General features: G+C 34.0%; 1 long non-coding RNA gene and 2 pseudogenes across 3 annotated transcripts in view; 1 reads left to right on the top strand and 2 right to left on the bottom strand.

Annotated features, from left to right (window-relative positions):
- Window positions 1-13372, bottom strand: part of LOC143626810 (proline--tRNA ligase, cytoplasmic-like) — a 265181-nt pseudogene that overhangs the window by 90086 nt on the left and 161723 nt on the right. The gene's annotated exons all lie outside the window — the stretch shown is intronic.
- LOC143626801 (R-linalool synthase QH5, chloroplastic-like) lies at window positions 4145-7537 on the top strand (annotated as a pseudogene). Its single transcript, XR_013152488.1, has 7 exons — window positions 4145-4367; window positions 4433-4702; window positions 5080-5451; window positions 5523-5741; window positions 5816-5943; window positions 6812-7059; window positions 7170-7537. The product of XR_013152488.1 is annotated as an R-linalool synthase QH5, chloroplastic-like (transcript).
- On the bottom strand, window positions 9434-10814 carry LOC143626802 (uncharacterized). Its single transcript, XR_013152489.1, has 3 exons — window positions 10572-10814; window positions 9578-9890; window positions 9434-9477 (listed from the first exon to the last, which is right to left on the bottom strand). It is a non-coding gene; the product is annotated as an uncharacterized LOC143626802 (long non-coding RNA).

The following is a 13372-nucleotide window of genomic DNA, read 5'->3' on the forward strand; positions in this document are numbered from 1 at the left end:
ACTAACCTTGCCAGAGGGTACGGAAGATTTCGCTGTATCTAGTAATGCATCCCATTCAGCTATGGGTTGTGTTCTAATACAAAGAAAGAAAGTAATAGCTTATGCTTCTCGTCAACTGAAGGTGCACGAAAATAATTATACAACTCATGATCTAGAGTTAGGTGCCATAATATTCGCTTTAATATTATGGAGACACTATCTTTATGGAGTTAAGTTTATCATGTACACTGATCACAAGAGTTTGAAGCATATCTTTGATTAGAAAGAACTTAATATGCGCCAAAGAAGATGGATGAAAACCTTAAACGATTATGATTATGAAATAGTTTGTCATGAAGGTGATGCTAATGTTGTAGCGGGCGCACTAAGTCGAAAAGAACATGAGAAACCCACAAGGGTACGAGCTTTAAGATTAGAACTTCAGATAGATCTGATTGAACAAATCAAGAAGGCTCAGAAGCAAGCCATTGATGAAAACCAAATCTCCAAAGAAAAGCGAAATGGTACCACAGATTATTAATAAAAGGAGATGATTGTATACTCATACTTGGAAACATAATCTGGGTACCAATCGTTGGTGAGCTGCGTGAAAGGATAATTGTCACACCCCAACCTAAGGCGAAAATGCTGGGGCGTGATCGGATTGCTCACAGCTCGAAGATACTATCATTGAATATAAGTGATAATATCTAATTAATTATTTTATTCAAATATACACACATTTCTCAAATACAATAAACAATTTACAATACACGAAAATAAGTTCAAATAAAGTTTAACTTGATAATATCCTAAAGTCTTGTCTACATGTCCAACTTCAATCTTCAATACTAACAACCTGCATATGCGTAGAAAATGGAGTTTGTCAACAACAAATGTTGAGTGAGAAGATCACCAATTTTGTAACATTAAATAATAGCATATATATGTATATAGTTGATAAATGATAATGACAAATGCGCAAACCAATCTATGTGGTAATAATCAATCAAACCTTAACAAACTAAAATCAAGTATATTCGTGTGCCAATGAATCGTTGCCAAACGAATCGGGCATTGATTACAATGACTAAATTGTCGGTTTACCTTTGCCAAGCGAATCGGGCTCCGGTTACTTAGACGGTCGTATGATCATACTAATGAGAACCCTATACAAAAGGGGATATGTTGGACCTCTCAGAAACGTTATCAAGTAAACAATTAAGCATGTAGCAATTAGCAAATAGCATTCAACTGATATTAACACAATAATTATGTTTGCGATTTTGAGTATATATATAGAATAGAAAATATGAATAAGTACGCATATGTCCCCAAAACGTTTGAAAACAGTAGATAAAAAGGGGAATGATCAAACTCACCTGATGGATTAAGCCAAACGGGAATGAACACAACAAGAACGATAATCACACCCTTCGAGAATTACCGACAAGGATCCTTCACCAATTGATCGATGGTTAATTACCCACTGGAACCTACGCTGATAATGATCACGAAACACACTAACTGAGTTGAATAAATCCAATTGCTTCTGATGGTTGGTTCGCAAGGTTAAGGAGATGATACAGACGCGTTTCATTGAATTATTAACAATCTTAGAATATATAAACGAGTTTAGGTTAGGTCGGTTTGTTCGTAAATCAATTCGTATCATATGAGATCTCGTTTCCAAATTTCCAGTGTCGGTTAGGCCGCACATAGTAAGGAGAATCAAAAACACAATCCAATTCCTAACTTAGATCGTTAATTTAGGCTCAAGTAATCTATACGGGTCAAGGTTTCGGGTTAATGGGTTACGGATTCGGGTTCTGGGCAACTGGGTCATAAGAGGATATATAAAATTGGATTCTGGTCCTTGGAGATTTGATGAGGATACTATAAAGGATTAAACTTTAGTTTTGGGTTAAATATGTACATTTTCTAAAGTTAATTATATATTAAATAAATAAAATAAACCAAATATAAATCGTATAATATCTTATCGATAAACGCGATACCTTTCAGTGTTAAAACTTCCCGAATCATAAAACGGGTCGAGTAACGGGTTTGGAATCAGTATGTGGAAAACCGAGGTGTTACAATAATGAATGAAGATCATAAATCAAAGTACATGATACATCCTGATAGCGATAAATGTATCAAAACCTTAAGTCTAACTACTGGTGGAATGGAATAAAAAGAGATGTTGCTCTGTACGTAGCGAACGTTTAACTTGTTTACAAGTTAAGACTAAGCATGAGAAACCTTCAGGCTTATTTCAACAGCCAGAACTTCCCATTTGGAAGTGGTAAATGTTAACCATGGATTTCATTATGACTCCTAAAGACTTTACGTCAACATAATGCTATCTGGGTTATCATTGATCGGTTAACTAAGTCTGCACATTTTCTACCTATCAATGAAACTTACTCCATGTATAGACTGGCACAAATATACGTAAACAACATCGTATCATTACATTGTGTGCCATTATCTATCATATCTTATCGAGACAGTAGATTCACGTCTCAGTTCTATAATAGTTTTCAACAAGCGTCAGGAACTCAATTGTTTTTTCCAGTTTCTTGCCTAGGGATTGAAGCCCATTTAAATGATTAAATATTGTTTAAATGAATTAATAATAATAATAGTAATAATAATAATAATAATAATAATAAAGGAGAGAGATGCTTGGTCCTTTGACCCATTCTTTTGCCCATGATATTGTCACCCAAAAAACGTGAAGGACTAATAAAATCTTCAAAGATTTTGGGTGAAGGACTAATAAAATCTTCAAAGACACCCCACTAGTAGAGGAGTGGGTGTGTTTCAAGTGGAAAAAGGGTAGGGAATACGTCCCATTATGGATGTCCATACTCCATAAAATGAACAAACAAAAATTACACGTAAAAAAAAATGTTACTTATGTATCTAATATACCTTTCTATTATTTGAAGGTGACTACTTTCTTGATTTACTTTGGTATGACGTAATGAAATGGATGAGGAAATAAAATGGACAAAGAAATAAAATGAACCATTACCATTTCATTGTCATGGTTGGTTACCATATAGGAATGGAATGATCATTTCTTTATTATTATTATTATTATTACTTTGCTTTACTGCTACAGCTACTACTACTAGTAATAATAATAAATAATATTAATAATATGAATATTATAATATCAATAATATGAATATTCGTATGAACTCGTTTTTAAGTCTTGCGCGCTTCAACGAGACCACTAAAGCGAATGAAAATAACCATAAAAATGTTGAATCGCACAAGCGTGTTATGAAGTGTTGACTCGTCAAATAATTTTAATAATATTGATAATACGATAATAACTCTAATATAATAATTGTTATATTATATTATAAAAAATATTAATAATATAATAAACTTAATAATAATAATATAATAATCTGATAATGTAATAACAATTCTAATATAATAATAATCATAATATTTTATTATTATTATTATTGGTGGTGGTGTTGATTCCATTCCTTTAAGGAATGAAAAAAAAAGCATCTACTTCTTAAAGAATGACAATTCTATATTTGAAAGGAATTTCATTCATTATGGAATGGTTCATTCCATTACTACATGACAACCAAACGTGGATTTTTTTCATTCCAAATGAATGACTCGTTCCATTCCACCCCTCATTCCCTCCTACCAAACGCTACCTAAATTATAAGTATAAATATTGTCAATTCAATTAACAAACAAAATATTGCACTTTCATATTAATACACGTGCGACCATATTAATATAAGTTAAAACGTTTGGCTAAGTTTCTTCATCCCATCCCACATGACTATCAGGGCCGTCTCTTGGGTAAGCCAGATAAGACAGCAGCTTTAGGCCTCCGATTTTATATGGCCTCCATTTAAAAGAGCGGATATGTATTTTGGCCCTTTGAGATTTTGAAAGTAGATTTTTTTAGAATTAGTAAGTGATGGTCGATAAGCTAAGAAGGAATGCCTCATATCAATTATCCCTATATATCATCCATCTTCCATAATTCTTAAATACTCTCAAATGTTATAGCCTATAAGCATAAAAAAAGACCTCAAAATTTTAAATAGCTTTAGGCCTCCAATTAAGTTGAGCCGGCCTTGATGACTATATAATGCTTGCTTATGAGTACTTTCTAACATCATTCTTCCCACATGGCTTCAATGTGCTTTGTTGCCTCCTCACTTCTCTTTAGCAAAGATTGTCATGTGCCAAGCAAATGACGCAACATCGGCAAGTCGATAAAATTGTCGCAAACCAACTCAAGTGTCGCTGAACCCCTTGTTACCCGACGGACAGCAAATTATGAGTCGTCACCATGGTCGTATGATCATATTCAATCACTCTCTACCAAATACTCGGTAAGATCACCATTTATGGCTTGTTTTCTATATTTTTACAAGGTAATCTTGAATAAATTAATCAGGGAAATGATTTTGCGGCTAGAGGCGACTCTTTAAAGAAAGTAGTGAAGACGATGATACGAAAAAGTATTAAGGGGGAAGTCTTTTAAGTAGCCTCGAGTTAGTTGATGATCTGCAAAGGCTTGGGATCGCGTATCATTTTAGGGAGGAGTTAAGTGAATTCATGGAGATGATTTACTATAAGACACGCGACAAGTGGAGTACAATGGACTTGAACCTTCAGTCTCTTGGTTTTTGAATGCTAAGACAACATGGTTATCCAGTTCCACAAGGTTACACAATCTACTTATATTATTAAAGCAAAGCCATTCTTTCAAATATCATTCAATTAGAGAGCCAACTAGGATGCCAACAAATACTATTACCATTTATAGAATTATGAATAAAGTTACAAATGTAATTTTAAATGTTGTATTAAATAAAGTTATTGAAAGTTTATGAATTATAAAACTTTATTTTATTATTATTTATATCTTATGAATCGAACCCATAAGGTATGATATTACAAATATTATTAAAATTAACCTTTTTGTTATATTTTTTTAACCACCCGTATATTACGCAAGCTATATCCTAATTTATCAATAAAACACTTTTAAGTTAGTAGTCTTTAAATAAATGTTTTTACTTATTATTTCTATGTATTTAGACATATTTAGCAACTTTAAGGACAAGATAGAAAATCTTAACCCTAGTCGATTCGAGGATATGGTCAGCATTTTGAACTTATACGAGGCATCTTTCCTTTCATTCGAGGATGAGCACGTATTGAATGAAGCAAGAGACTTGACAACCAAATATTTGAACGACAAACTAGACGAGATTAACAAAAGTATAGCACCATTAGTAACTCATGCTTTGGATGGTCCACTGCATTGGAGGGTACCACAGATAGAAGCGAGGTTTTTCATCAAAGCATACGAAAAAAGAAGTGACATGAATCCGACATTGATCGAACTTGCAAAATTGGATTTGATATGGTCCAAGCTGTTCATGTAGAAGATCTAAAACACGCATCAAGGTATCATTTTTCTTTCATATTTACGTGCCAAAACAATTTAATAACACGTAATTCGATCTAACGATGAGCAGATGGTGGAGAAATACAAAATGGGATAAGAAGTTAACCTTTGCTCGTGACCGGTTGGTGGAGTGTTTTTTGTGGTCGGTAGGCTATAGCTACGCACCCGGGTTTAGTTATGGAAGGAGGGAGATAACAAAGGTTAATGCCATGATTACTTCTATTGATGATGTCTATGATGTGTATGGTACTTTAGATGAACTTGAATTGTTTACAGATGTTATAAACAGGTAAATACTAATTAAAGTACTCTTTACTTCCCTAACAAAGATTTCATGAGAACTAAAAGGTTTCTAATATTTAGATGGGATATCAATGTGGTCGAGGAACTACCGGACTATATGAAGATATGTTTCCAACACGACAAACGAGATGGCGTATCAAACATTTATAAGCACAAACATCATCGTCCTACCATACCTAAAGAAAGCGGTTAGCAATTAATTCGTTTTTATTATGCGACTATATTGACTTTTATTTTGCGACCACGAAAACCCGTATGGACAACTAACGGCCCCCACCAAACACACTACCAAGACCACATAAAGCATGGTTTACGGTGGAGAATGCCCTTCAAGGGTTAAAGATAGAAACCAGTTAAGTTGGTTTCAAACCTGATACCTCAGTTAGAGATATATATGTTTCCTTGAGTCATAAGGCCAACCCAAATTGCTCTCGTAAAAGATTGGCTACAGAACGAATACGTTTATTTTGCAAATGATTCATATCGGCAAGTGTACCCATTCCAATTTTGATTCGAGTCAAATGAGCTTACCACGGCACTAGCCCTTATATATATGATTAGAGTTAGTTGCAATTATGGTCCCTGTGGTAAAACCTAAAACACAGCTTTCAACCCCATGGTGACCATTTCGTAGATGAAGCCTCCGTGGTGGTCCTTTTTTGCAATCGGGACCAACCATTAGTTTCAAGGGCAACATAGTATTTTTCATCCCCAAAGCCAAAACCGGCTCCATATAACCCCCCCCCCCCCACCTCGCAATATACAACCCTAGCATCACATGTCGTCATTGAAAGGGTAAAACAATCTTTGCGTAGAAAACAATCTTTGGGTTCACAGCGGGGTCCCAATTGCAAAACAAAAAAAAAAAAAAAAAAAAAAAAAAGACCACCACAGGGGTCTTATCTGCGAAATGGTCACCACGGGATTAAAAGCTGCGTTTTGGGTTTCACCACCAGAGACCATAAATGCAATTAGCTCATATAATTGTATTGATAATATAATAATACAGATTGTCTAGATTATTTTCTAATTTTGGGTTGGATTGAAATACTGCAGTGGGCAGATTTATGCAACACATACCTTGTAGAAGCAAGGTGGTACCATAGTGGATATACACCAACACTCAAAGACCACTTGAATAATGCTTGTATAACAATAGGAAGCCCTCTAACACTCATGTACATGAAGTTTTCAACTTCAATTACTTCAAACCAAGAGATCCTAAAATGGTTTGAAGAATCTAAGAGCATAGTTAACCACACAGCGCTAATCGTCCGCCTTGCTGATGACCTAGCAACATCCTCGATTCCTCGGTACGACTTTGTATTAACATATAAACCTTTAGTTATATTTTGGTTTTCAAATTTTCATATTATAAACTAATAGATTTAATTCTTCATCTTCATGTCTCTAAGGACGAAATGGAAAGAGGGGATATCTCAAAGTCGATCCAGTGTTACATGCATGAAAGTGGCGCTACTGAAGATGAAGCTAGAAGGCATATCAAAAACTTAATCATGAAAGCATGGAAAAAACTTAACGAGGAACGAGCGAATGCTAAATCTCAACTTCTACAGGAGTCAGTTGACTATGCAATGGACATTGGTAGGATAGCACAATTAATGTACGGTAAAGGAGACGGCCACGGTCGTCCAAATGTGACTAAATCTCATGTATCATCATTGTTGTTTAACCCTATCCAAGGGATGTAGTTATCAAAATAATATGTATTTTGCACTAAAGCTAAAACTTCATAATACCAATAATTGTCGGTTTTATGAATTTAGGTCCTCGAAGGTTAGTAATTAACCTATTAACAACTATTACCAGATATCTGATAAATATGTTGTGTCTAACAAGATATTACCGGTATACGATTATTATAGTCTTAACTAACCATGCATATGAAGTTTTCAACATCTATTACTTCAACCCAAGAGATCCTACAATGGTTTGAAGAATCTAATAACACATTTAACAATAGAGCGCTAATCGTCTAACTTGTTGATGACCTGGCAACATCTGCGGTATGACTTTTTACTAATGCACAAACCTATAGTTAAAACACTTCTACTATAGTATTCAAATAGAAATAAATAGCTTTAGTTCTTCATCTTTATGATTTTAAGGACAAAATGGAAAAGGGGGATATCTCAAAGTCGATCCAATGTTACAAGCATGAAAGTGGCGCTACTGAAGACGAAGCTAGAAGGCATATCAAAAACTTAATCATGAAAGCATGGAAAAAACTTAACAAAGAGCGAGCGAATGCTAAATCTCAACTTCTACAGGAGTCAGTCGACTATGCAATGGACATTGGTAGGATGGCACCATTAATGTACGGTAAAGGAGACAGGCACGGTCGTCCAAATGTGACTAAATCTCATGTATATCATTATTGTTTAATCCTCCAGATATATAATTGTCAAAATCAAAACTCTATATAACATGCACTAAAGTTAAACTTTATAACATATATACTTAGATACCAAAGCATCTCACTTTATATGTTAATGAAGACAGAACTGTAATCTTAATTGCCAGTCATATGAATTAGATCCTAGAAAGTTAGTAATTAACCTGTTAACAACTATTACCAGATATTTAATACATATGTTTTGATTAACAAAAACTTTACGGTATATGATTATTAGCATAAACGATGAACTTGTGCATCATGAATTTAATGTCATGCAACTCGAATTACTTGTCTTAACTAACCATGGTTACTTGTAAAGCCCATCCACCATAGCTTGTGTAGTTACTGGAGAACATGCATGGAGATCTGGTTATTGTAAAAAAAGCCGCGGTTTTTCATTATCATGGCACTCATGGCTGCGGTTGAAGAAACAAACCTTACAATTGCCACTTTGGTAGGCCCAAAAGCTCCCTGCCTGCAAAAGTAATTATATTATTTAATTAGATACAATAAATTATGTGATAATGAACTGAAATGATAATATTTTTAACCTGGTGAACAGACAGATGTTGGATGAATCATACTCGGAACCAGCAAGAAACCGTTCGACATCTTCTAAGGTCGCATTTGGTGGAATTCCTTGCAATAAAACCTGCAGCAAGCAGCACATTAATGATCTTGTGAAAGAGGTGTAAATTCAAACTAATTGAAGCATACACGCATAGTCGCATACCAGGCACATATAAATATTTGTATTAACGCTTGCATAAATATGAATATATACATTCAAAATAGAATTTACGAGCAGTAACCAAATCTTGAGTAAGGATTAATCTGTTTACACCCTAAAAATTACCAGCTACGCGCTTATGATGTGACCATCTAATATTCTTAATTCAAAGTGTATCTTTGTTTTCAATATATGATGTTTTATATAAATTTAAATAAGCTGTTGTTATGTGTTAGATTTTAGCATGCATAAAAGTTATCACAAACTCAGCCGCGTATCGAATATAATATATATCATATTAAACATGGCTCAAATTGTGATAATATTTTTTAAAAATGCAAATAAATAACAACACATCACAGCGTCGTTCAAATTGTAAAAACATATTACAATCTACAGAAAAAATATTAAAAACAAATTACACCTTAAATATAAAACTAAAAAATAAATAAACGGTCACGCCACGAGGATGTAAAAGATTGTTTGCACATATGTTTTAGCTATGCGAAAAAAATATCGTGCTTACAGATTTCCACCATATGGCTGAATAGAATCCCAGTTTGAACGATCAGCCTGAAATCAAAATACCAAAATTAACATTAGAAAATTTCTAGCTATACAAAAGCGCAAAGCCTATTTATGAAATCTAACATAGTATTTGACAATAAATTACCCGCTCTAATTTATACAAGCGGCCTTTCCTATTGATCGCCCTGAGAGCAGCATCATAGGCACTCCGTGAAGGGAACTGAACCATCATGCTCAACAATGTAATTAATCACAACACTTTCAGTTAATCGGTGACAAAATAAATACTACAAAACACAAATTATATTATGCAGAACATTACATTCCCATTGGTGAGAATGATGGATTGTAATCCACTTTGAGATCATCAACGCTTAAATTAGACTCGTCTAACAAACTCAGAACATCACTCTTCAATGTATTCTTTGTAATGCCGACCAGTTTCCCGTAGACCAAACCTGACACAAGCAGTTATTCATAGCTGGAAATTAGGTCACGAAGATGCCAATTGATACATGATTTTTGCCAAACTACATTTAATAAGAACTAGGCATATCGATGAGCATAAACTACAAATCTAAACAGCTCTAGAACAACTAATGCACAAATAGGGCTGTAAACAAACGAATGTTCGTAAACGGTTTGGCGGGAAGTTCGTTTATGTTCGTTCGTTAAATAAATGAACGAACATGAACAAGGACATTTTCTTAATGAACCATTCATGAACAAGTTCATTTTCTTAATGATACGAACAACAAATTTTGTTCGATTAGGTGTTCGTGAACCGTTCGCACGACCCGAAAGTTCATGAACAGTTGGGCGGGAAGTTCGATTATGTTTGTTTAATTAATAAACAAAAAAACATGAGCAAATATTTGTTGTTCATTTAATTAAACGAACACTAGCACGTGTTTTGTTCATTTATTTATGTTCATTTATTTAAGTTCATTTAAATTTTAATAAACACCTAAGTAATTATATTTATATAAATATAAACATAAAAATTTGTTCGATTAAATGTTCGTCTTCAGTTCTAGTAGTTATTCACAACGAAGTATTAATTTAGAAAAAAAAAACTAATTTGATATTAAATTAATAATAAAAACTGTGAATGTAAAGGTACGAAATAATAATAATACCGGCAGATGGTGATTCGAAGAAAGGCTGGGTGGATGATTGGCTAGTCGGCGGTGCAGGTTCGGTTGAGAATGGACGGTGAGAGATGGAGGCAGACGGAAGTGATCTGAGCGTTTGATTTGGATGAACGGCCCGGATCAAGCGAGTGGATGATGATGACTTGATTGCGTGATGTAGGAGATTCATCGTTAATGGTTGAGATGAGATAGATGTTCAGCCTGTGAGGTTTAACGCACTGAGGGTTTGTTGTTGTTTACCTGAACGGCGTCGTATCCGGTTTGAAATTTGGTACTGGGCTGGGCTCGATAGTTTTGGGCTGTTACGTGCAGAAAGCATTTTTTACAAAAACTTTCAAATAGAATATACGAAATGCACAAATCAAGTATTTTCAGAATTCGGGGTATGGTCAACAAAGTCAAACCCGATTGATTGTAAATATACCGGTTCAGCTAGGTTTGAAAACCAGACAACTCAGCTCAGGGTGTAAACGAGCAGAGTTTAAGCTAACCCAAACTTAGTTTAGTTCGTTTGACCTATTTAAGTTAATACTTTTCAGTCCACTGATATGTTACTTTGATGACAAGCGGCCTTGTTTTTTTTTCTGTTTTTTTTCATATATAAAGCCTTAAATTTTATTATTATTTTTTTCATTAGGATAATTATAATAAAAGGATCCAGTTATAATAGAGGGACAGGTAAGCGGGCAGCAAGCTGCGTTGCCAGGTATTTTACCGATTGCTCATTACTTGTGTGTTTTCAAGTGACAATCAGGGTCCTAATTTATTGTAATTTTAATTAGTTGCTTGGAAGTAAAGGTGCACAAATCGGCTTTTTCTAATACCCGGTTTTGGTTTGGGTCCAAGTATTATCTCTAAATCCACACCCTATGCATCGGGTTCGGGTCGGGTATATAAAACCAGGTATTATGATATTGGGTATTTGAATGCCCTATTTATGGGTATTGAAAAAAACCTTATTTTTGGGCCTTTTTCGGGTATAGATTGGGATTTTTGAGGGGCTCCACTTTTTTTTTGGGTAATTTTCATGTATTTTCAGGTATAATCATGTATTTGAAAAACCTGACTTCGGCTGGTTCCGGGTATGTAGGGATGGCAACGGGCCGGGTTCGTGCCGGGTATTGCTAATCCCATACCCGTACCCTGTTATAAAATCAGTCCCATACCCGACCCATTACCCGTCGGGTATGTATTGGGTAATTATTCGTCGGGTATCGGGTCTACCGGTGAGTATCGGGTATACCCATTAGATTGTTAAAAAAAATTCGTTAGGATTTTTAAGTAGATATTTTTAGGTATATTGGTTTTTAATGATCCCAATTATTATCTTTTGGTCACCGCTGGTCCCAACTAATGAATTGGCTACTAATAGTCCCAACTTTTAAAGTATTGCTCCTAACGGTCCGCGACTAACAAAATCCTAACGTCGTTAGTTTCAGGTCGCTGGAAAACGGTTTTGCCCATCCCTAGCTTGAACAATCTATCTTGTTCACACAACATGAAGTTTCTATCCATCATAAAGTAACCTTGAGAACGTTATCTTAGTTTAAAATGTACTAATTTTAGAATGAGGAGTGAACCATTTTAATTATCTAAAATATGCAAAACTTTGTTAAAAAAAACATTTTAAAACATTTCTTTAGTTTTGCATTATATTAATAATACAATAAAGGTTTGTAAAATAAAAATCCATACCTAAAATATCAAATGGTTTTAAACGTTATAGGTTTAATACCCATGTACTAAAAGAGTGTCTAGCATGCAAGTAAAAAAAACATATTATAGCGCGCACGTTATAGACGTGAACGCTTACATATAACGTTTTTTAAGGATGTATAAAAGAAACCATTTCTAATTGTTTCTAAAGCACACGCTAGATAATTAAATGTTCGCATAAAACATTTTCAGTCAACATGGTTTACAAAATAAACGATTTCCAGCAATATATTAGAACTTAAACGATTCTAACGCGCACGTTAGACGAAAGACAGTACATATATGAAACATTAAACGATGAGGCAAAACCTTTTAAATTGTTGGTTTTTCTAGTGTATAACCCAAAAGTCACTCCATTAACACCGAGTTAATGCATGAATTATTAGTAACTTAATGGGAGGAATATGAACAGACACACGTGAAATCTTTTGTGCACTATTTCACCAAAATACATATGTACACCTCACTACATTTTTTACACGCCCTTTAGAACATTAACGTTTACACAAAACGTTTTAAACACATATGTTTATATATATATATATATATATATATAATAAATCGTATCTTACACGCATGTTAGATATTTAAACATATGTTGTATACCAATATACCCGATCTAACCCACAACTTAGAAAAAAAACCGATTACAAATTGGTTTTAAACGGATGTTTTTTTTAATCACCGTTTCTAACACAACTTTTAGAAAACAGACGATTAGAAAAATCATTTTAGAATGAACGATTTAGTAAGAACCATTTCTAACACATTTGTTAGACAGAAAACCTCAACGGTTATCCAAAAACCGTTTCTAACACTGTTGTTAGAATATTAACGATTACAAAAATCGTTTCTAAACCGAACGGTCGAATCAAACATTTCATTATGTAACACTGTATTTTTTAGATATAAGATTGTACTCCAATCTTTTAAAATATCTAAACACGATGTTGTGCTACAAATGATATTTCCCAAAATTAATTCTAAAAGTTTCATGAAAAAAAAATTCAAAAAACTTTTAAATCATTTCTTTCGTGAACCTAAAATCCTTATAAATAAGATTTTAAGAT

The sequence above is a fragment of the Bidens hawaiensis genome, unplaced genomic scaffold (assembly GCF_021521415.1).
Source record: "Bidens hawaiensis isolate Kalapana, Puna unplaced genomic scaffold, B.hawaiensis_p1.1 tig00004525_1, whole genome shotgun sequence".
NCBI classification, from domain to species: domain Eukaryota; kingdom Viridiplantae; phylum Streptophyta; class Magnoliopsida; order Asterales; family Asteraceae; genus Bidens; species Bidens hawaiensis.